Source organism: Bubalus kerabau, chromosome 17 (genome assembly GCF_029407905.1).
Source record: "Bubalus kerabau isolate K-KA32 ecotype Philippines breed swamp buffalo chromosome 17, PCC_UOA_SB_1v2, whole genome shotgun sequence".
Classification (NCBI taxonomy): Eukaryota; Metazoa; Chordata; class Mammalia; order Artiodactyla; family Bovidae; genus Bubalus; species Bubalus kerabau.
The window spans coordinates 44,085,252-44,109,099 of record NC_073640.1 but is presented as its reverse complement, the minus strand read 5'-3'; the positions used below and the strand labels follow the sequence as shown (position 1 = coordinate 44,109,099).

Here is a 23,848-nt window from a genome sequence, read left to right as displayed (position 1 = left end):
TTGCCAGATGTGGGGCCATCACTTGAGGAGGATCGAGACCCACGTCACTGCAATAATGTCACACAGGGCTACCGAGTCCTGGCCTGGGGCTCCCCACACTGGGGATATTTAATAGGGAGACCCATGAGCAGCTAGACCAGAGGAGTGGGAATGTCTTATTCATACCTTTCCACAATAGCTTTGCATAAGCTCCAGCCGAAAGAACACATAAACTTCAAAATAGCTCATGTTTGGGAAAGAAAAAGAAAATCAACAGTCCTAATGTCTCAAATCATATTTACAGGAGATTTTCAAAGTAACTGCACATACATGATTTCCAACTGGTCCTCCCTAGCAGCCAGGCATTTGACAGGGCTGGAGGCATTACCCGCTGCCCACACTCCTCACCCCCAGGACTCAAATCCGGAGACCGGACCAGATCACTTGGAGTCAATGAGACAAGGGCCCAAAGCACCTGGCACTGCATTTCACACACAGCAGGTCCTTGGGAGTTGGAAAGACCACTTCAGAAGAGGAACTCTGCCCCCCGGGGAGATCCAGAGCAGAGACAGGCTGTTCCGATCCTTTTAGGAGATGACCTTCTTTTCTTTCCATCAGAAACGTGTCAGTGGGGCCTTCTCTCAGCTGCCCACCAGGCCCCACTTTATTTGCTGCTCACTGAGAACAGAAGGGACCAAGGCTGAGCAAAGTAGAAGAAGAAGGAACAGGGCAAGGACGTGGTGGGAAACACTGCTCTGTTCTTTATTAGAAGCCACCACCCATAGCCGATTCCACCTTAGTGCAAGGAAGGCAGAACAGGCACTCTCAGACCGTCTCAAAGACGAGATCAGGGACTTTCCCGGCTGTTCAGTGGTTAAGACACTGCACTCCCAATGTAGGGGGCATAGGTTCGATCCCTGGTTAGGAAACTAAGATCCCATATATCACATGGTGTTTCCAAAACTAAAGACTAAAGATAAATATTAAATTTTTTTAAAAGACGAGATCAAAGCACAGCAAGGTCAAACCCCTTGTTCAAGGGCACATCAAGGTTGGAGGCAGAGCTGAAGTTGGACTTCAGGAGTCTTCTGGCCCTCTGAGAAGGTATTTGAAGCAGGGTGGCCAAAAGCACCTATCAACCCACACAACCCGTTCTATAACTGAGGCCCAAACAAGGACCTGCCAGGACTCTGGCCACTTCCCGAGACTCAGGGGCTGTGGCTCCACACAGGGACAGAGACTGTCCCCTGCAGGTACTGCCTCATCTCCCTCACATCTTGTCCCAATGGATCATGTCAGGTCCCCCAGTGCTGGACCATGCCAGGTCTCTTGGTGAACCTTCCAGAGCCTCTATCTCAGGCCAGCTGTGGACTCCAGTCCACAGGGCTGGCTCCCCCAGGACCCCAGGAAGGACCAGGTAGCAGATGCCTGTTCCCCCAGCACTCACTGAATACCAGCCACAACGCCAGGTGCAGTGCAGCAGCAAAGACACCATCAAGGCCTGGCCCCAGGGAGCAAGGGCTCTAATGGGGAAGCTGGCCATAGCCAAGGAAGCAGGTGAGGTGGCAATTTCAGCAGGAAGCAAGAAGAGGACACAAAACAAGAAGAGAGAACAGCTGAAGGGGATCCGGGATGGGCAGGGTGGTCAGGGGGACTTTTCTGGGAAGGGGACAGTTGAGCTGAAAGCCACAGGAAGAACCAAAGGAAGAGCGTCCCAGAAAGGAAAACAAATGCAAAGGCTCCAGTGAGTTGTCCCTAGGGTGACATCTCTCTCCCGCCCTTCTCAGGGCCCTCACCCATTCTGTTTTCTAAACTGAGAATTTGTCTGACCCAGCCTCCTTTGATAGCTAACTAACTTCAAGAGCATCCAATAGGTGCTCGCTATGGGCTGTTTTGAAATGGGCCTGGGGCGCCTGGGTAGATGAGTATCTGGTCTGCAGTCATGGGGGATCCGGGCAGAGAGGCACACATGTCCTGACCCCCTCTGCCTCTGGAACGAGGCCCTTCTGCAGGGACCAAGCAGGGTGGGTCTACAGACACAAATCCATGGTGGGGAAGACATACAGATGGAGGTTAGGACACGGGGAACCACTGACACCATCAATATATAGGTGCCTATTATGGGGAAGGGCTTCCCTGGTAGCTAAGATGGTAAAGAATCCATCTACAATGCAGGAGACCCAGGTTCAACCCCTGGGTGGGGAAGATGCCCTCAAGAAGGGAATGCCTACTCACTCCAGGTTTCTTGCCTGGAGAATTCCATGGACAGAGGAGACTGGCGGGCTATAGTCGGACACGATTAAGCACACATGCATGGTGGGGGAATGCCAGGTGTGGACCACAGACACATGGCATGTGGCACTTTCTCAGGATCACTGGCCCACAAGGAAACCTAAGCATCCAAGGACCCGCTGGAGGACAAGGAACTGAAGGAGGGGGCCACAGCGCCCACCCCCAGCCCCCAGGACACAAGTCCACACTCCAGCGGAGTCACACACACATGTATGCTCATGTACATACTGGTAGCTCAGCTGGCAAAGAATCTGCCTGCAGTGCAGGAGACCTGGTTCAATCCCTGGGTTGGGAAGATTCCCCTGGAGAAGGGAATGGCTACCCACTCCACTATTCTTGCCTGGAGAATTCCATGGACAGAGGAGCCTGGCAGGCTACAGTCCAGGGGGCGAAAAGAGTTGGACACAACTGAGCGACTTCCACATCACTTCACATACACCAACGTGCATGCTCTAATTACCCACACTCATCACTCACACAGACACATACATTCAGCTCTCACATAGGCTATCTACATGCACAATTCTCAAGCACACACACAAGTATGTGTGCACACAGAATCATATTCATGTGCAAATATACATGTATCCACACATGAAAGACTAGAGAGTCCCTTGGACAGCAAGGCAATCAATACTAAAGGACAATCAATACTAAAGGAAATCACTGGAAGGACTGATGCTGAAACTGAAGTTCCATAGCTTTGGCCATCTAATGCAGGGCCAACTCACTGGAAAAGACCCTGATGCTGGGAAAGACTGAGGGCAGGAGAAGGGGATGACAGAGGATGAGATGGTTGGATGGCATCACTGACTCAATGGACATGAGTTTCAGCAAACTCCGGAACATAGTGAAGAACAGGGAAGCCTGAGTTCTGCAGTTCATAGGGTCGAAAAAAGTCAGACACGACTGAGCAACTGAACAACCACCACCACACATGGACACACATGCTTATCACATACACTCATGCATGTGCAGACAGTTCTCACATATACGTACATGTATACCCACACTATCATTAGCACTGGAATACACCCATTCACACACACACACATGATGGAAAGTCATACACACTCACACACATTCATTGACTCACGCCTCGGGTATACAGGCCCACACCCACACGTTCAGTCTCACACTTACACACATCTTCAGGGCACACTCACGCATGGACACCCACCCACAGGTGCCCTCACACTCAGGCACACATGCATATGCGCCAGGGCAGGTCCAAGGCCCTCCCACGGGTGGGCTGGCAGCCCGGGGCAGTTTGGGGGTGAGCTCCTCGCAGAGGAGGGGAGCAGGTTGCAGGCCCCGGCGGGGCTGGAGCCCGAGGGTGGGCCCGGGCGGCCGGCGCGCGCTGGTGCCCTGCGCAGGTAGCGGTAGCGGGGCGCCCCCGCGCACCGGCCCGCCGGTGATTACTATGCGCCAGCAGCTGTCTCGGCGCAGTGACGGCGCCTCTAATTGATCTCATTATCTCCCCTCCGTAAGGTGAAGTGCGGCGCTCGGCGGGGCCCGGCCGGCTGGCAGGCGGCGGGCCGGCGGGGGCAGCGCTCGGCCCCGGGCTGCCGCACCACCGGGCGCGCCGCCAACGAACACGGGCGGCGGGCTGCCCTGTGGCCGGCTTCCGTCCCCGACGAGTGATTTCGCCAGGAAACAGAGCGGGCCCCGGCGGCGGCGGCGGCCTCCGGCGTCCCTTTGTCACTCCCACCTTCTTTGGAAATTGTTAAGAACTAAGAACGCTGATCCGTCCTGTTCCCCTCACCTTCCTCCCGCCCAGCCCGCGCGGCCCGAACTCCGAGGCGCTTCGCTCGGTCTGGAACCGACAACAGACGCTCCCCGGTGAGCCCTCTGCCCGGGCTGCCTGCGCCAGACCCGGCGCCCTTCCGGCTCGCGAGCACCGGGCACCGGGCCCCAGCCCGACCCGGGACCAGCCCTGCTCCTGCCCGCTCCCCCTTTCTCCCCCCCGCCCCGAGGCAAACTCTCCCTCACTGGAAGAGACAGCACAGAAGCAGCTCCAGGAGTTGCAGGAGGGGGAAAAAAGGAAACCCTCAGTTTGTTGTGTTTTCCTCGGGTTTGTTTTCTTGCCAAAAAAATGATCCCCCTTTGTCTTTGCGCAAAAGAAGCAACGCGGGCACCTTCTGCTGGGCCCCGAGCCGGTGCCAACGTGCCTTTCTTAAGGGCGGCTTCTGTTCCCTTCTAGTCTCACCAGATATATTTTTAACATAAAAAACACTATATTTAATTGGTTATGGATCTCTGTTCTCTTAGCACTACTGGATATCACAGAAAAACACATTAGTACAGAGCAATTAGTGCGATGGCAGTAAACAACTAAAGCACTATTAAGCTGTGGGTGATAAATAGTATTACTTTTTATTTTTTACGGTGCCAGACTAAAAGATGGAGGAGATTTTAAAAATATATATATGTCCATTAATATTAATATAAAACGTAAATAACAGGTGTCTCCACTTCTTAAGGTACAATATATACTCAGCACTTCCCTCTATAGAGAGCATTTGTTTTTTTCAAGCGAAAAGATCTTTTTCTTTATACACTCAAGGACAGTATTTTGTATCTTCATGCACCCAGATATTTAAGCAGAATTTTTTTTTAATTGGAGTTATGGAGTCAGGCGAAATAATGCCCATACCTATGTCACCATAAAAAATAAAAGCTTCCTTCCAATTGAAATATACTCCATCATTTCTATCTTTTCAAAGAGCGAATCAAGCATTCTGTGATAAATTGACTGCAGGCCAGGGCAAACAGGCCGGCGGTGGGTGGGCTGGGCCGGCGGGCTGCACCTTGCTCTAGGCCCATCCTCGCCCCTGCCCGTGGCAGCCCAGGCCGCTCTCCCTCCGTGAGTGTAGATCATCCTCGCGGTTCTGGCACATCTTTTCCTCGGCATCTGATTAAGTTAACAATGTGCTGCTATTTGCATGCAGATTTGCCGGGGCTTTCTCTCCAGCTGCTCCCGGAGACTTGGTCTTTCTCTGCGTTGTGATAGCACAGCAGTCCCTAAATGCAATCTTTGTCAGACCCAGGTGTGCTCCCATTGAGGAAGCCTTCGTTCCAAGCAATTTTTCTTTCTGTAGCATTTATAAGGCTCTATTATAGTATAGCCACATCTGGAGGAAAATTCTCCTATTAATTATATACTTTTACCACTTGGAAGACAAATTCTAAAAGATACCAACATTTTTGTTGTTGTTGTTCTTATCTCTTTGACAGCCTGCGTTTTATTTTATTTTGTTTTGTTTTTCCAGGCATTTCAATATTTAAAGAGCCATTAACAGGGGGTGGGGGGGTGGGGGGGATGGTTGGTGGGGGCGAATTTCTAGGAAAAGAGAAGCAACAGACCTAAAATCTTAGTGTCAGCCCTGCCTTACCTCAGTCAGGTAAGTCTGAGCAAAGACACGAATTAAGGCGTCTCTGAGACTGTGGAGTTGGACATGGGACTCGGTACAGGGGCCAGCCAGGTGGAAAAGAATTCTGTTCTGCTGGAATTTAAAAAAAAAAAAAAAAAAGCAAGTGCTATTAACCTTTAACCTCATCTGCTCCCAGGTGGACACTCACTCAAGCCACCTTAACACCAGACCATTTGATTCCTCCACATTCCAAAAGCAGAACCAAATTGGATCATCATGGTGGCCCAGATGCTATATTTTCTTTGTGGGATGGGGGGTCATTTTTCAATCAGGTTTGAGGCAGATTAAAAGAAAAATCTGGAGCAAAGTATTCATTCTCGTTTTTCAGAAAGAGACAAGAAGAAGCTTTGCCCACAGAGTCTGAAAGTTACTTTAGAGCCAGATGGGGGTTTGAGGGTTTAATTTTTTTGGTTTGGTTTTAGTGTTGGTTTTGTTTTTTTTTTTCTTTTTAAAACCTCTTTTGGTATAGTCAGATCAGATGGTGATGGGGCGGGGGGGTGTGGATAAAATTAGTCTGAAATGTAGGAAAAGTTTTAACAACTGGATAGTCCCTATTCGAATTTATAATGCATTTAAAGTGCTAGAAAATGTAATTTTTGATTCAAAAAATATTTTGGAAAGGGATATGCACTGCATAAACAAGAGTATGTGTGTGTGGGTGTGTGTTTAAGTGTCTTGTGCTGGGGAGACTGCAAATATACTTGCACAAAGAAAGCTGAATTACTTTGAAACCAGGGAAAATCCAAATGGAACCATTTTCACTTTTCAAGCCAAACTCTATCAGGTAAAAATCCAAGCAGGTTTTGGCCACTTAGTCCAGCTCCTACGACAACAACACTGAAATTGTCTTCTCCTGCCTCCAAAGCTGGCATCAGAAAGAACCCAGGGTCATGTCCTGGCAGTACCAGGGGCAGCTCCCAGACAACCACACGTGAGCAGAAGATCACCCAAGAGGGGTCTGTCTCAGTCCTGCCTCTGAAGGCCCTAGTTACTGCTGCCAGCCACTGGCTGGCTCTACTCACTGATACTAACCCCTCTGCCTCAAAATGACCAATCATTTTTCACTCTGCAGCTAGCCACTGTCTGTGTGCAAACAGAAGTCAGAAAGGCCCTGCAATTAGAGTCTATCTTTGGGCCATGCTTCAGCCTCAGTTTCCTCAGCTCTGAAATGGGAAGAACAACCCCACCCCCACCCCAAAATGGGTATTATGTGCACGAAGGCCTGTGAATCAGGTTTAAAATATAGATGATTAAATAAGGGCAAAATTTACTGAGACTTTTTTTCTTTACGAATTAGTTCCTCCCCCTTCCTGCAGGAAAACAAGCAGCAGATTCTGGGCCACTGACACTTAAAAATCTATAGACTTTTAAAAAATATTTTTAGACAAATAATGCAAAAAGAAAGAATTGATTTTTTTAATTTGACCCTTATGGGGCCACTTGCCTTTGAAATCCTCCTGCTTGCTGGCATCCCAGCCCCCCAGATACCCTCCTGCAAAAATAGAGCAGGGAGGCAGATGCAGTGATACTGGATTACATCACTGGATAGCATGTGGCATTGAGGGGAGAAAAAAATAAGAAAAGACAAATGACATTTTGCTGCTATAGTGTGCTATTTTAGTGGTGATGGCTTGACTTTTGGCCCAAACGCATATGCCAATGGCAAGGCTAACTCCAGGGACTCACAAAAAAGAATGTGTGTTCACAGCTGTACTGTACACCAATACAGATTACATGTTTTCAGTGTTGCGGCCACAACAGAATGCTAATTAACATACTGGAGTGATGAGAACGGCTGCAAGGGCCTTATTGTTCCATTATTTCATGAAGCCCAGCTGCCTTTGTTTATGTCACTTATCCTCTCGTGCCACAGGTTTTTACTCCAAAAATACTATCCCAATACAACGTTAATATTTAAAAAACAAAGAGGTGGCAGATTGTCATTTTTGTGTCAGTCTCAAACTGCAGAACTGTTAAGCTGTTCTGGTTCGGTATTTAGAAATAATTTAACAGCCATATTCAGACACTGCCTGCATTCTAACATAATGGCTGAATACTTGAACCAAGCAAATGCATAACTATCCTGACATCACTTATGAGATTTAGATTGGTCAGTTAATGGAAGTCTTTACCAGAATCAATACCATAACAGCTTCTTGAAATGAACGTGATTTTTTACACGGAGTGCTGCAAACAATAACTACAGAAATATACTACCTTTGTACCCGGCACAAAGAAGCTAAGATGCAAAATTAAGAAGCAATTACATTTTTGCAAACTAATATTACAGTCGATTATTAAAAACAAACACTTTCAAAAATATGTACTTATCATTAAATAATTGGAGAGCATTAATATCCCCTGCACCTGATTAATCATTTTTTTACACTTTTTAATAGCTGTTTCACCTACTGGGTACATTATCAGGTTGCTATTAAGTATTGATATTGATGATTGATGTAATAATGATTAAATAAAAAGCCATATTTAGAGCTTGCTTTTTGGTAAATATTTTTTTCATAATCCTCATTCAAAAGAATACTGTCTGCTGGCTAAATTCATTTTTTTTTTCCTTTTGCCTGGATTGTGCATAAAAGTGACATTCTATAAAATACAGGTTTCCTCAAATAGTGTTCCACCAGCAATCTATACATACTACAGTAATTTGCAATCACGGTCAGGGAAAGCTGTTGGCTCAAGCCCAAAATGTTTATGGTGCATTGCTTCCCCAAAGAACAAAAACACCCTGGAGTTTTATTTCAGATTTCCCTAAATGCGCCTTTATTGACACCAGGTACAATAGTTGGGGAAATACGTAATGCCCCAGCACAGACGCCATCAACCAGGGTCATAAATTAAGTTAGAAAAGGTCTCCCCTAAAAAGTATAGCACTCCGCTAATCAAAGCCACACTGTCGCTCAAGAACACGAAATCTTCCCCACAGCCAATTGAATGAACAAGCCGGAGTTGCTTTTTAACGAGTTTAAATAGTAATCTCAGATAAATGGAGAACCGCTTGAAGTGTCTGTCTTCTAGAAGGCAGTAATGAGAGGATTTAGAGCATTCTACATCCCAAACTGCACAGAACCCAGAGAATGCCACAGGTGTGTCACCAGTAACGACAGAGTGCTTTCTCAGCTATGGCCATCCCCCCACTGTGGACACAACATAGATGTTTTTAATTGGATCCAGGAGCTAGCTAAATTATCCAACTGCTCTGTGCTTAAGCCCCCAGCTAGCTTATATACCAATAATAATAAACTTTCCATAATAGCTGCTCAGCCTATTACTGTTCTTTTTTTTTTTTCTCTCTTACCTAAAAGTGGAACCACTTTATTCTAATTGCAGCCACTGAACAAACTCCTGAATTGGTTTTTCCTAAAAAATTGCTCAAGAATTACAGATGGGATCCAGGTAAATAATATTCAATTACATATGCACATATCTTCATAGGGGAACTTGCTTATCCTATGGTACTGGAAGATAATAATATCATAATTCATCCTTTTGCAATTTGTTGGAGAATTTTCCCTCCTCCATTATGATGTTTATGTACCATGTCAAAATGACAGCCAGTCCCAACTGCACCCTGGGACAGGGATCCCAAAATATAGGGCTGCTCAGTCACTAGCTCCCACTTGCTACAGCCTCAGTTGAGCCTCCGCATTTAACGCATACATGTGTAGTGGGCAAAAATAAAATGTAGGTCCTGTGCTGCCATTCTGAACATCAGAAAAGTGTTACGTTTATAAATAAGAGATCAAAATCCCAGAGTGGGCAGAAATAATATCTTGAAACTAAATACATGGACCCACCATTTGGACACATTTTTAACAATCTTAATCCCACTTAAACTTTGCGAAAACTCTATTGAAAATTTAACCTTGTGCTCTTGAAGCTGAAACTGATAAAACTTAATAGCAACAAGGCAGTGAAACACTAATAAACTCATTACAGGTCACATAAATGGACTGTCTGCGGGGCTGCCAGACTGCACACGTAAACGGCTTCAGTGGCAAGCGGCATAGGCAAGCAAGGTGGTGCGGGCGTCTGTGTGGACAGTTGGAGGGAGAGGACTTGGTAGCACTTCACAATAAGTTTGCTAAATTTACTTGATTAGGCAGTCCATTTAGAAATTTCAGATGCTAATTATAGGTGGAGGCAGACAAGCTGATATGGAAGAATGAGTTTTCCCGAGGCCTGAAAGCCACATCAGGGCCACTCTTGCAGAATGGATTTCTGAGTCTTCAGAGCCCTTTCCACCCGACTCCCCTTCCCCAGGCAAGGTGAGTTGCTGAGGAGCCAGCTTCAACGAGGCCGCCTCTTTCAGATCCTCTGGCTTCTCCCAGCAGGATCCGTGGAATCACCCCCAGAGTTGGTGACCACCAGACGCTGACTGCATTCTGAGGACTCCTTGCTAAAATCCAGGGACACATATGCTCAGTTTGGCTTACATGATGACTTAAGAAAATCATGTAAGGGTTTTAAACTTGTAAAAACTGGCTGAGTTCCATACGAAAATCCAGATTTCTGACCTCTTTAGAAAAATGCAAAGGTCTAGCAACATAGGTCCCATTGTCATGAGCAACCACCCTAGTGTGCCTCTCCAAGTGGTCACCCCATGTTCATCGAGGGGAATGCTCTCACCCCAGCAGCACTAGAGCTAGGCATCCCTAGCTAGCTCTACACCCAGCATCCAAAGGCTGCTGATGAGAGAAGCAGGAAGACACAATCCAGAGAAGCCTCCCCTAAGTGAAGCTGGAAGGCAGACAGGAGAATGGGACCTCACGTTCGAGGTCCCGTCCACCAAGCTCAACCAACACATGGCTGCTGAGGCCAGTTCTGCCCTATGTGAGTCCCTGTTTGCAGAGGGCCAGGAAGTACACCCTTCTCCCTGCCATCAGGAGAAGAACAAGCCAATCCCAGAGGCACTGAAGCAGGGGACTGGAACAGAGGCTCTGCCCATAAGCTGCCCCAAACTCTTACAAGTCTGGGTGAGACAATCAGGAGCCAAGATCAGGTAACCAAAGACTAAGCAAACGGTGGAAAACCGGGCCAGATCCTGCATGAAGACTTTAACAACCAGAAGGTAAGAATCACCCCATTCTTACCCTGGGGAGAACGACAATGAGGCTGGGACAGGCAGGAGGACTAGGAAGGTCTGGGCTAAAGACAGGAGGAGGGAGAGATGGAGTAGGGGGGCGGGTGGGGGGCAGCAAGACTGCCCCCAGGGCTGTCACTGCCTGTGAGCAGTGGTGCAGGAGCTCACTACCTGTGAGCAGGGTCAGAGCCAGCTACCCTGGTCTGTTCTAGACGCTCCTACTCACCGTGCAGCTGGACCAGCATCATCAGCACTTCCTGGGACCTAGTTAAAAATGAGCAGCTTGGTCCCCCAGCCCCAGACCTCCTGACCCAAATCCACATTAAAGGCACTGATCTCTGTACCCAGCAGAGAAAGCTGCAGGGGCTTCTCCGGGGTCCCAGCCCCACATGCTTTGCCAGGCATGGGGTGTGTGAGCCTGAAAGGCAAGAGTCCCAGGACTCAAAGGTGCATTTCTAGCAGAGGCATGTTCCCAGTCCACCTACCTAGATGATGTTCTTTTAGACCATCAATAAATATGGCTTCAGTAGTCAGATGATATTTAATTAGCATTAAACTCTTTTATTTCATGTAAGTTAGAGCTTTGCCTGAGACACTTCATTTGGAAAGTAACCTGGCACTCAAGATTAAAATGAAATATTAGCATGTCAGCGGGCACCTCATCATGGTGTTCTCCCCTCCAGCCCTCCAAGCCTGCAGGGGACAGCATGGCCCTGCTTCCAAAGCTCCCAGCAGAAGGGATTTGACACGAGGGCTTTCAGAGCTGAGGGACCTAGAAAAGGGACTATAGCCCCTAGGAAGTGAGACATGAAAAACTTATCAAAGTTGGAATCAAATACAGTTGCTTCCTTCTATCTGAATTTCCTCCCTGCCCCTCAGGCATCAAGCCTGCCCCTGCCTCACAGCCTTTACATGAGCTCTGCCCTCTGCCTTGCCCTTCAGAGCCTGGACCCAACATCGCCATCCCAGAGGGGCCCTCCCTGACCGACCCCTCAGCCTCAGCTTGACCTGGTCTCTTTGCTTCATATCCCCCTGTTTCAGGACTCTGTATGGCGCTTGTCCCTACAGATCAGCTTCTGGTTTCTTCATCTATTTGTTTATCATCTGCCTTCTCCAACTGGAATATCAGCTTCATGAGGCCAGGGACTTGGTTTTGTTCTTTGCTATATTCCCAGGGCCTAAATTAGTGCCTGGCTCATCAACGAGGATGAAAGAAAGTGGGAGGTGGATTAGAAGATAAGTGGATAGATAGATGAATGGATCAGTTGAAAGATCACAGGTGATAGATACACAGATATAGAGAGGGACAGTGGATAGGATGGATGGATGGATGGATAGGTAGAGAGATATACACACCCACAGATAAACAGACTAAACTGACAAACTGGAAGACAGCTAGCTCAGTTGATGAGACTCTTTGGCTTTCAAAAAGTCAGAAAGCATGGCCCAACAACTGCCACAACATTGTCAGATGTCACCAGCACATATGTAAGTGACAATCAGGGATTCTGAGGGCACAGTCATGAGAAAGAGGGGTCAGGAGGACTTGCTGGAGGGGCTGGGAACTGGGAAGACAGTGGCTTCATGGAGTAACTTGAACTAAATCCTAGGAACGCGGCTGGATATAAACCTTCCAACAGGGCGACTCGCTGATCCTGAGGCTTGCTTGCCAACGCGCAAGATGATTTTAAGTGATAACCAAAAAAACCCCTGCTCTTTCAAAAACAATTAATACTTAAATAATTATTTTATTATTTTGATATGAGAAAACATATAATGGACACATTAGACCGGAGATTTCATATAGATTATTATTTAGGACAGAGCTAAATATATTTAATTAAAAGAAGTGTGTCAAAAAAAAAAAATTAAGTCTAGGAGTACATGGTACTCGGTATGGTAAAAATCGAAAAAGGAGGTGTGTGCATGATGAAAGTGACAGACTTAGAACTAAGGAGTCATTCTGAGCATAAACTGTGCTCCCCCACCCCCCACCAGGGAGGGTCTGGGAAGGTTTCATTCACAGGCAGCCTTGCTCTCTGGAGCTGGTCCCCAGCTGGGCTGTCAGAGACAGGTGTGGGCTTCACGGCCCTTCCCTGGATTTGTGGAAGTGGCAAGGATGTACCCAAGCACACCAGGCCGGCCCTGGGCACCCATCCCTGCTCTGCCAAAAGCTGTGAGGGAGGCAGGAGGGACTCCAAAAAGAAATCATGGCCCTGCCTCTGTCAGGGGCAGCCCCAGCAGCTCCAGTAAGTCACCCTCTTCTGAAGGAGAAAGAGAAGGAGGAAAGGAGGGGAAGGAAGCAGGCGAAAGAGAGGAAGGAGGGCAGGCGAGAGAGAGGGAGGGATGGAGGGGAGGGGAAAACAGAGGGAGAAGGGTAGGGAGGGGCCAGGGAGGGAAGAAGGAAGGGGGCAGGGAGGGAGACAGCAAGCTAGCCAGGGAGACAGGCTATCTAAAGACCAAATGCTGGCTAAAGTCCTTATCAGGAAGAAAAATTTTTAAATGCATGAACTCTATTTATACCCTGAATAAACAAGATAATTATGTGTTCATTTTATAAGTTGTGCCTTGATTTCAAGATCACCAGTGGCCATGAATGTTTGGATTTCATATAAGCATGTTTAAAAGCCATGGGTCTCGACCCTCCGACCAGGAAGCTAAGCTTAGTCAACACTTTCACACTGTGATCAAGGCGTAAAGCAGAGAGTTGAACAAACTAACATTTCACTCTCGGAATTGAAGTATAAGCAGAAGAACTGATGAATCTGCTAATTGTTCCATTGTTCTCATCTGCTCTCGACATTGGCATATACCCCTTGTGTAACCCAAAGTACATCTTTTGTATACATATGAAAAGAAAAATGAGGATGACCCTGATGAATACAAAGTGTGTGTGGGGGGGAGGGGGGCAGGTTAAAGGGCAATCCCTTTTTTATTATTCTTTTAAAGGCCAACGTGCTGTGCACAGTTCTCAGCTCTGGCCTGAGATGTGAGCAGCGCACCTATAGCTGAGCACTAGAGTGGGCCAGGCAGCCTGGACACCCACCCAGAGCTGTCACTGGGCTGCCTCCCTCTCTGAGGACACTGTGAGCCCCAACTAAGAGAAGGGCAGCGTCCAGTTCTAGTCTTCCTCCCTACTCCCGTGCCCACTGCCCCAGGTCAGTATCATAGTGTATATGGTCTTCCCCACACTCATTTCTGCACTGTGTCCCGGCTCATCGTGAATACTCTTACCCGGCAGGCAGCCTTCACATTGAGCTCTGACCCACACCTTCATTCACACTGACTTACATCCCAAGTCCCAACAGAACAAGGCTATTTGTCATCCCAACACCAAGCCCACCCCCAGTTTTCCCACATCTCCCCCTTTCCTGCCCCACACCTGGAATGGTCACCTTAGCCCCTCCAGATACGCCCCTCCCCCCAGGCCCAAATGCATCTGGCAAGTCCCCACCTCCTGCAAATAACTTCTCTCTGGCCTTCCCCTCACCTCAGCTTATGAAAATCTTCCTGGTCCCCAAGAAGTGCCAACTTCTCCATGAAGTTCCTCCTGAGCCACAAGAAGGGTTTGGTTTTCCTTTCCTAAAATGATCTGCAGTGCTGAGCACAGAGAAGGCCCACAACCATCATTAGCTCCCTTATCGCTGGTCAGCATCTTATTCCTATTGCTCTGATCAACTGGTCCCTCCCCGAGTCTGTATGCACGGCTCTCTCTTGAATCTCTGTGGGGGCCCAAGCCACATGCCCTTCGTGACTGGCACCCTGTGCGACCTCTCTGCTCTGTATTTGTACCCACGGGTTGCTTAGGATGGTGGCAGGGCTCTTGCATTCTGTCGACTGTACTGAAGGATCACACTCCTTATCTCCCTTTAGGACCAGTGTCAGTGAATTCTCGGGGACGGGCCTTGGAGCCCTGCTAACTTGCAGCCCTGAACAGAACTGCCTCCTGGGGAAGCAGTGAGCTTGAGGACCCTCCAGGCCCAAATCCACACCTGCCCACAGGCCAGCTTCCCAGAAAAGCTGGACTCTGAAGGATTCTCCTCCACCGCAGCCCCAACCTCATCAGGTAATAGATGGCCTGTGGAGGCACCAAGACCAAACCAAGTTTTTAGTTGATTTCAACCCCCCTATTTCTCTCTGACTCTAAAACAAGAACCAATAATGGCCAAAGAGTACATTTTAAGGGGAATGAAAGCATAATTTGGCCTTGCTGAAGGTTAAACCTCAAATACAGAACTTATTTTAAAATTCTATTTCAACTGCCCTCCTAAAAGCAGAAAGGGCAGTGGCTCTTGGCCTGTGTATCTTTCTTCAAGGCCCTGGATCCTTTTAGCCCAACTTCACTAAGATGGAGCCGTTGTGAGGATCATCCCAGACTATGAGAGCCAACACCACTGCGTGACAATTGATGGCATACACACACACATGCACAAATACACATACACACACACACATGCCTGGTCTCCCCCATAGGTTACAAATACGGGGAGATACAGAAGGAAAAACAAGACTTTCCACCACCCCCGCTTTCTCTACCACATGGCCCATACCTCGCACATAAAGACCATCTGGGTCAGTGAAAGAGAAAATTCATTTTTTGTCCCTTTCTTACTGATAACACACCATTATGTATACAGATATTTAATTCTTACGTAAAGTTAAAAGGTTTGTGTTCATTCTACTTTTTTGTGCAGAGTCTTCCTTTTTAATTTTAATCAGAGTACCTCAAAGCAAAGACAATACAAGCAACACTGCAAACCCATCAAAATAAATAACTATTCTCGACTTTTTTCATCCTTTTCAGAAGGAAGAAAAGGAACCAGTGATGGGACTACAGAAAGGAAAAACGTCCCCCTTAGAAAGCGGCCTTTTCCTCAGTTTACCCCAGTGCTCAGAGAGAGGGAGGGAGAACCCAGGTTCTAGAAAGGGCAGGCTTGGTGAAGAAAACTTCCCACTGAAAGAGTCCTGGAGTAGCCGGGACAAGATGGGCATGGCCAGCCCACCCAGGACCTTGGTCTGCAGGCTTGGACTCAGAAGCAGCAGGGAAGCAGCTGGAACATCTTCCCATGGGCAGTAGATCTGGGCCTGCCTGGAGTCTCTGTGCTTCCCTGGGCCAAGCACAGTACTCCCTGAAGACCGCCTTTACAAGAGCGCCCTGGATACCTGCCTGCCTGGCTTCTAGGACAGGCACCCCTCTGCTCCGCAGGAGTCAGAGAACACTTAGCTCCAGGGCCCTCCTGAGCTTGGCAGCTCACATACCTGGGATGCGCTGTGGTCAAGGGGAGACCAGTATGGGCGACAGTGAACTTGAACTTTTCTGAACTGAGCCCCAACCCAGATCCCTCTTACTGCGCTTCTTCAGCCGCCCAAGCCACGCTGTGTGGGACAGACCAATGTCCACAGAAGGCCAGCAGAAACAAGTGAGGCACATTGGGTTAACACGCCACTTTTTTTTTTTTTAACTTTTGTGGTGTCTATTTGCAAAGCTGACCTAATGCACAGCCTCACAGCTCTCAACCTCTGAAGGGCCAAGAGGGACACAGGAGGCTTTGTCTGGTGGCAAACAAAGCCCAAGTCATGGCAGAGTGGACCCTGAGGTGACGTGGGCCGCCCGCCCCCCACGAGGACGCCCGCCCTGCAAGGCCACTCGCCGGGCAGATTCAGAGGGAAGAGGCAGAAGGGGATGCGTGGCCAGCCTCAGCCTGGTCCCCACTCTGGGGAAGGGCTCACTCCAAGGGCTCGTCCCAAACCCAGGGAGAGCAGCCCTTCTCTGTCCCACGAGCTGGCACAAAAAGAAGAAATCCGGAAAGAAAGATCAAAATCACGTTCTGAACCTTAATTGACACCGGTCATTTTGACTTCACTAGGCCTCTCCCCTGACTCCCTCCTCCCAGAGGAAAACCCCCCCAAAGGTCTTTCCATTGTAACCTGGTTGCAGAGCAGAAAATGCCATTATTAGTTCCATAAACTAATCAAGCGCCATTAGAGGGAAAGAATACGACATGAAGCTTTTGTTTTCAGATATGAAAGAAAGAAAGAGAGAGGGAGAGAGAAAGAAGAAAAGGAAACCCATCAGCAGCAGGAAAATCAGAAGGAAGGGGAAACGTCACCCAGACACCAGGGAGGGCGGCTCAGGCTGCTGCCGGATGGCAAGAAGGGTTAAATTTATGTTCCATTACAAGTCCCCTTTTTTTTGGTTTCATCTTCTCAGTAAAACACATAACTTAAAATGAAATCAAATATTAAAAATGACAGACTATATAAGTGCTGTGAGTAACTTCAGGTCACGGAGGGAGGGAAAAGCCGGCAAGTTGTCAGGCACTATCTGTCAGAGTGAATTAGAAACAATCAACAGAGACTGAAAGGGAAGGTGATTGTTATTAAGCAGCGGGGCTGTGAGCAGGCTCCCCAGATGTGGTCATGCATATAAAGGACAGGAAACAGCAGTTTAATTCAGGAAGCCCTGGCGAACAGGGCAGCAGAGAGGAGAAAAGTCCTTTGTCGCTAATAAGCTGGAAGTTACTTTGATAACAGCAGGGTTAGACTCGAGAATAAAACACATTTCTTTCACTACCACACACCATTAATATCACAGAAATGTGGTCGGAAGAAATGCCTGGCTCAGACGGATTAGCCACTGGCCTCCCCAGCAGCCGCCCGGGGGAAGCCAGACCCGGGTCCCCTTCCCCTTCCAGGGCCAGGCTCTCTCTGACCATGACCACCTCGGACCGACTGTCATATGTCAGCAATGTCATATGACCAAAGAGAATAACGATAGTATTTCATTATTTCCCAGTGTCAGGCCCTCTCGTTGCCGTGGCCTGTGGGGAAGGTGCGAGCCCGGTAAACAGCCTGGATATAATGAAGTCCATGTATGCGGCAACGACAAACAATTTTATATGCAGACAAGGCCCGATTTCATAAGAAATTACTTATGCAGGCGTTCTGCAATTATCCTGTGATACTTTCAGGCAACAGTCTGACAGCAGTTGTGCAAACAATAAAGGGATTACAGAAATAAAAACAAATAATATTACACACACAGAAACTCCATGTTGCATGTGGACGAGTGAAGGGAGTGTACAAGGATGAGTGGGAGCCAGGCAGGGGCCAACAGGAAGTGAGGTCCGGAGACCAGCGACCCCTTCCCAGCACACAGACAGTCCTGATGCAGAGCGTCCTGATGGAACCACCACAGGCAGATGTACGGGATCTTCCCCCATCGCAGGGGATGCTGGCCCACCCACCAGCCTCTCAGGGGAGCTGAGGACCTGGGCCACCTTTGCAGGATAGAGCAGAGTCAGGGACCAGGACAGGCACTGGGCAGGCCGAGTAGCCTTGCCATTTCTCTCCCATACCAGGTGGCCTCTCAGGATAGAAAGAATCTTCTTGCGCTTCTTCCCAAGGTCAGCACAGGCCACCCATGTCCAGTGGCAGCCAGAGTTTCCGGTCAGCTAGGTGAAGCGTCAGGACCACCCCATTTCAAACACAGGTGAGCAGAGTGAGTGGATCGGCTATGCACGAGGACTAAGTCAGGACTCTGAGGGAGCCACGGCGTGTGCCCACACAGCCCCACAACTGGCATGAGGAGGGGTCATCCTATCACCCGCTCCCTGGGGGCAGAATCCCACACCATGCATCACCCTGTCCCCATATCAGACATGGGTAGGTACCCTATAACTCAGGTGTTGGGGAGACACAGAGTGAGGTGGGATGGGGAGGCCTGCAGGCGGGGATCCTGACCACCTTTCCCGGAAGGTGGGTGTTCCCACTGCTGCACCTCCTGCCGGCATCAGCCCACCCCACGTAACAGGGACCTCCCAGGCCTCTCTGCAGGGAGAGAATGCCACTGCAAATGTCACCTTCCTTTCCCACTGCCTGTGTTTCTGGAGGCTGGGCTGGGCTGCGGGCAGCTCAGGTCAGCCCTGGCCGGGTCTCATCGCATGCCCGCTGTGTGTATGAGCCTGTGCTCAGCAGAGCTCTGCTTGGTCCACAGAAACACTTGTGTTTGAAAAAAGTTATTTTTTTTTAACTTCATAAGTTGCCAACATTGGAGGAAAAGAACTCGTTTTTTTAAACTTTTTTCGTTAAGAACTATGAAGACCTGGGAAAATTCAGCCCACATTTCCAAGTGCAGCTGATGAGAGTTGAGTGGCCCCCTGCAATGGGATCAGCTCTCCCCCACCCACTCGGCACACATCCAGCTTCCTGCATTTCCCACCTGGACCCTGAAGTGGGGTTTAGGAGAACTCCCTAGAGAGAGACGCCCAGGCTGGGCCAAAACCTGTCTAGGTGCCTTCTGACAACACACTCTGGGGCAGAGTCCAAGCCCTCCCCTGGCCAGGCTGCCTTCAGCACTGACCACCTTCGTCCAAAACCCTCAGCATCTTGTATCCCTAAAACAAGCCTACTGGAATACCTGCAGGGCACCTTCAAGTTACCTGTGCAGGTATAAGGAACTCATAACCAGAGTCCTGGCCTCGTTGTGTCCTGGGTGTTGACATAAATCATACTAGGCAGGCCTTGGGCTTTGCAATCCTTGCATTCCAGAAAATTTGGAAAGAAATGTGCATTTGCTATATATTGAGTTTGCTGAAACCAAGGTGCAACAAATTCTAATAAATACAATATGCAGAGGTGAGGGGTTAGTCCATCGATACATCAGTGAATGACTGCAGACCACTCGCAGCATGCCAGGACTGTCCTGGGAGCTGTGCAAGCTCCCAAGGTGACCAGGACACCAGCCCTTCCCCCTGCTGGTGCCTTCTTTCAGCCAAGAGGGTCCCCGGAGCTGTCTGGAACTGCCCGAGGGATGGCCTTTTGTGCCCAGGTGAGAATAACTCTGCCAATGGCTCGCTGTGTGGTCTTGAGCAAATCCCTTGCCCTCTCTAGACCCCAGTCTCTTCACCTAGAAAATAAAGGTACGTTTGATAGCAAAAGTTTCTGCTAGCCCTAGGGTTCTATGGATCTAGGAGTTTCCTAGAATTTCTAAACAGAGTCCTGCTTAACAATAGCACCTGTACTACCCAAGGGAAAAGATGCCTAAACCATAACCACCAGGAATCTTCAAACTCATTCAACACGTTATTAGATGACCCACAAATCAGCACTGACAAAGAAGTGATCGCTATCAGCTTGGAGTTAACACTTCCTGGTAGTGAATGGAGCATGTTTACACCTCCCTGAGGCCTGCACAGACTTAGGCAAACCTGATCAAAGGGAGCCCTAAAGACTTCCACTTGCAGCTCTGCCCAAGCCCACAGCTGTGGAGGCTCAGCTGGGTCCAGTTGCTGTTTAGTCGCTCAGTTGTGTCTGACTCTTTCTTGACCCCACGGACTATAGCCCACCAGGCTCCTCTGTCCATGGGATTTCCCAGGCAAGAATACTGGAGTGGGTTGCCATTTCCTTTTCCAGTGGATCTTCCCAACCCAGGTACTGAATGTGCATCTCCTGCATTGCAGGCAGATTCTTTACCACTGAGCCACCTGGGAAGCCCAGAAGAGGAGCCAAAGGCACTGTCATGAATCACAGTGACCCCCATGCGACTGGCCACTTTTCCTATACCCATGGTTCCTGAAATTCCTGACTCCCAGTTTTACACTAGTCACAAGGACATCCCTCTTGGTAGAAAATTGAGGCCACAGCAAACAACCCACCAAGACTTGGTCCAAGTCACTCACAGAATTCTGGCTCTAGGAGCATTCCCACACCTGGAAAGGGGGGTTTCTCAAGACATGCTCTTTGGTTAAAAGCAGCTTAAAAGTAAAAGAAAGGCAATAGTCCTTGTTATGGTCTACAAAGGCATGTCTATCCAGGCCCTCCAACCCAGCCACCCTCTCCCCAGAGCTCATGTCCTCCAGCCTCGATGGCCTCCACTTTGTCCCCCATGCATACTGGCTTCTTCCGCACCACAGGACCTTTGCACATGCTGCTCCCCCTGCCAGGAATGCTATTCCTCCAGACCTGCACTGGCTGGCTCCCCCATGTCCTTCAGACCTCTCATTTCCAACGTGCCTTCCTCAGGAGGGCCATCCCTCACCCTCCAAGTACAGACACGCCCCCTCCCCCTGTGTCACCCCAAACATCGTTTCCTCATGGCACGTATCACTCTCTGACATCACCTTATCCATGGCTGTCTTGTTTTCTGTGCCCTAGCCCCTGTCTTGTCCAAGACTATACCCAGGGCCGCTCTGTAGCCAAGGGATCATGTTCCGAGATCAGAAAGAAGCACAAGCAAACCTTCACCTCGCCATCCAGCAGCTGTGTGGCCTGGGGGAAGCCACTCAACTTCTTTGACCTCAGTTTTCACATCTGGAAAATGGAACCAATAAGATCATCTACCTGCAATGGAATTGATGAGTATTAAGATAACCCCAAGAAACTCTTGTAGTTCACTCTACCTTCCCTCTGGAGTTAAAATTATCTCTGATTTTCTTTTTCTCTCAGGCAAAATGAGAGTACTGGGATCTTTCTTTCCTATCTCATCGCTGCATACCGAGGAGTTTGCAGGGATCTTTACCTCCATGAGCCTGGAGAGCTCCCGGTGAAGATCAAACACGACGCAAAGCCCCACACACATATGCAGGGCTTATCATCATTATCACACAGAAATTACAATTATTCACTCCCTCCTCTGTGCTCCCAAAGTACCGCTCCTGCAGCATTTAACTAAGGTAATTACTACTGCTGCGGGAAGGCTGTTGACGCACACGTCTGCACCAGGACACGGGGCTGCCTCGGGACAGCACCCTGAGTCCAGGGTCCTGAGCGTGCCTCGGAGACAGCAGGAGGCACTCTGCATCTGATGGAGAGAAGGTCCTATGGTCTCTGAGGGCCAATTCCTTCTAGAAGTTGCTGGGCCTCAAGACTGAGAATGGGGTCTTTGAAGGTAAAGCTGTGGAAGGCTGGACGGCCACACCAGCAGGCTCTGCCTCCATTCCTTGCTGGGATCGCTCTGGAAAGCCATGTTGTGGCAAGACAGTAAATCATTTTCTGATGTGTATGAGGGATTCAGTTAGCATTAGATTGCTTAGCTGCTGCTCCTGCTAAGTCGCTTCAGTTGTGTCCGACTCTGTGCGACCCCATAGACGGCAGCCCACCAGGCTCCCTGTCTCTGGGATTCTGCAGGCAAGAACAATGGAGTGGGTTGCCATTTCCTTTCCCAATGCATTAAAGTGAAAAGTGAAAGTGAAGTCGCTCAGTCATGTCCGACTCTTAGGGACCCCATGGACTGCAGCCTATCGGGCTTCTTCATCCGTGGGATATTCCAGGTAAGAGTACTGGAGTGGGGTGCCATTGTCTTCTCCGATTGCTTAGGGTTTCTATGTAATGGTGCTTTGGTCATCCCAAAGCTGTACTTTTATAGTATTTGACTTTAAAAATTCAAGTGTCTATTTCAAAGTATGGGGAGGGCATTAGTGGAGATGAATGGGAGTAAGATTTCTCCCAACAAGTACCTTCAGAAGTCCAGAAATTTCTCAACTTGGGTCATCATAATTTCAGGCTCCAGGGTCTGAGAACTGTGTGCTGAGGAATCAGCAAGAGGCAAGAAAGGAGATGCCCACATGCCCTCTGCTTGTTTTGAAAGCCTGTCCCCTTTCTTGGTCTCCGGAGCACAGAATTTGCTCTTGGAGACAAAATTCGAACTCTACTCCAGTTCACATGACCCCAGATTATTCCAAGACGTACATTTTCCATGAAGGAAACTCTCCCCACCTGCTCATGACCAATCTCAAGAATAGCACATCATCTTTCTTCATCTTCTATGAGGTCCAGAGTATACCAAGCGATCAGCTTCTCAAAACCTGTGCCCTGGTGGCAGGAAACCTGGTGAGCCCAGTGCCTCCGCCTACTCTATAGGGTGTCAGGGGCCACATGCAGGATGGCATGTCTCATTCACAGAAGCCCAAGTCCTGCCCTCGGGCGCCCCTTCTCATCCTGGCCTGGGTCAAGGGGAAAAGGCAGCATTCTGGCAGTGCCTCCTTGCCACCTCAAAAGCCACAGGACATGGAATGTTCCAGAGCAACCACAGCGGGATTGGTGTGGGGGTGGGGGGGAAGCCCCACCCACCACCTTCCCTACCTGAGGCCCTTGGCAGTGACCCTAAGCTGGGCCTTCAGAAACTGTGAGCATCCAGGCGGCAGAATCACTACCATCAATGTAGCAGCTAAATATTGTAAGACTCCTAACTCCCCCATCTGTGTTTTGCCTCCCAAGAGAAAATAGTCTTCACAGACATTCCCTGATCTGGCAGGCAAATTCTAAACCTTACTGGCAACCGCAGGCTTGTTTTCCCAACCAAACAGCTATGAAACCAAAAATTGTTCTGCCTGCGTTATGCTGAGGAGGGAAGTAGCCAAACAGTTCAGTCTGGAGGCTCGGGAAGCCCGCGGCCGCCTCCATTGCCAGAGCAGACCGGGTGCTGGAGCGTCGCGGATCCGCTGCCCGCCTGCCTGCCGTCCGCTGGGGGAAGCTACAACTGCCAGTATTCGCTGCTCCTTTTCTTAACACGGAATATACCCACCAAGAAGCTGACGGAAAACACGCACCACAGTGTGAAATCAACACTTCCTAACTCAAAGAAAGGGGGTTAAAAAAAAAAGAAGGGAAAACTCCCAACCCTTTGGCTGCAGATACTTCCTCCTACGAGATTCCATGAAGTGATCGCACCACCATGGCCCCGGGCCCTGCCACTGAGCCGACCTTGTCTCCCCAGCCCCTCACTTCCCATTTTACGGTATTTCCCTACATTTTTTCCTAGCCCTTCTCAATCTTAATACCGGAACTCTGCACCTGTGCAATTGCTAATAAACCAAAGCTGATGATAACCGTGGAAGCCTAATTGATAGGAGCCTTTATCGACTGGCCTTGATGTCTATCTGAGGTTCTCAACAGCCAAGATTTAAATGTTTCATTTTATTTTTAACTTTCACTTTTCCACATTTCAGCAATGTCAGGCAAAGAGGTATGGTTTTACTATCAGAAAGAATCATGGTGCAGAATAATTTATGACTTCAGCTTGGGCTTTCAGAAAAGCTATTTC

General features: G+C 48.9%; 1 protein-coding gene across 1 annotated transcript in view; it reads right to left on the bottom strand.

Annotated features, from left to right (window-relative positions):
• Window positions 1–23,848, bottom strand: part of ZNF536 (zinc finger protein 536) — a 252,816-nt gene that overhangs the window by 156,236 nt on the left and 72,732 nt on the right. The gene's annotated exons all lie outside the window — the stretch shown is intronic.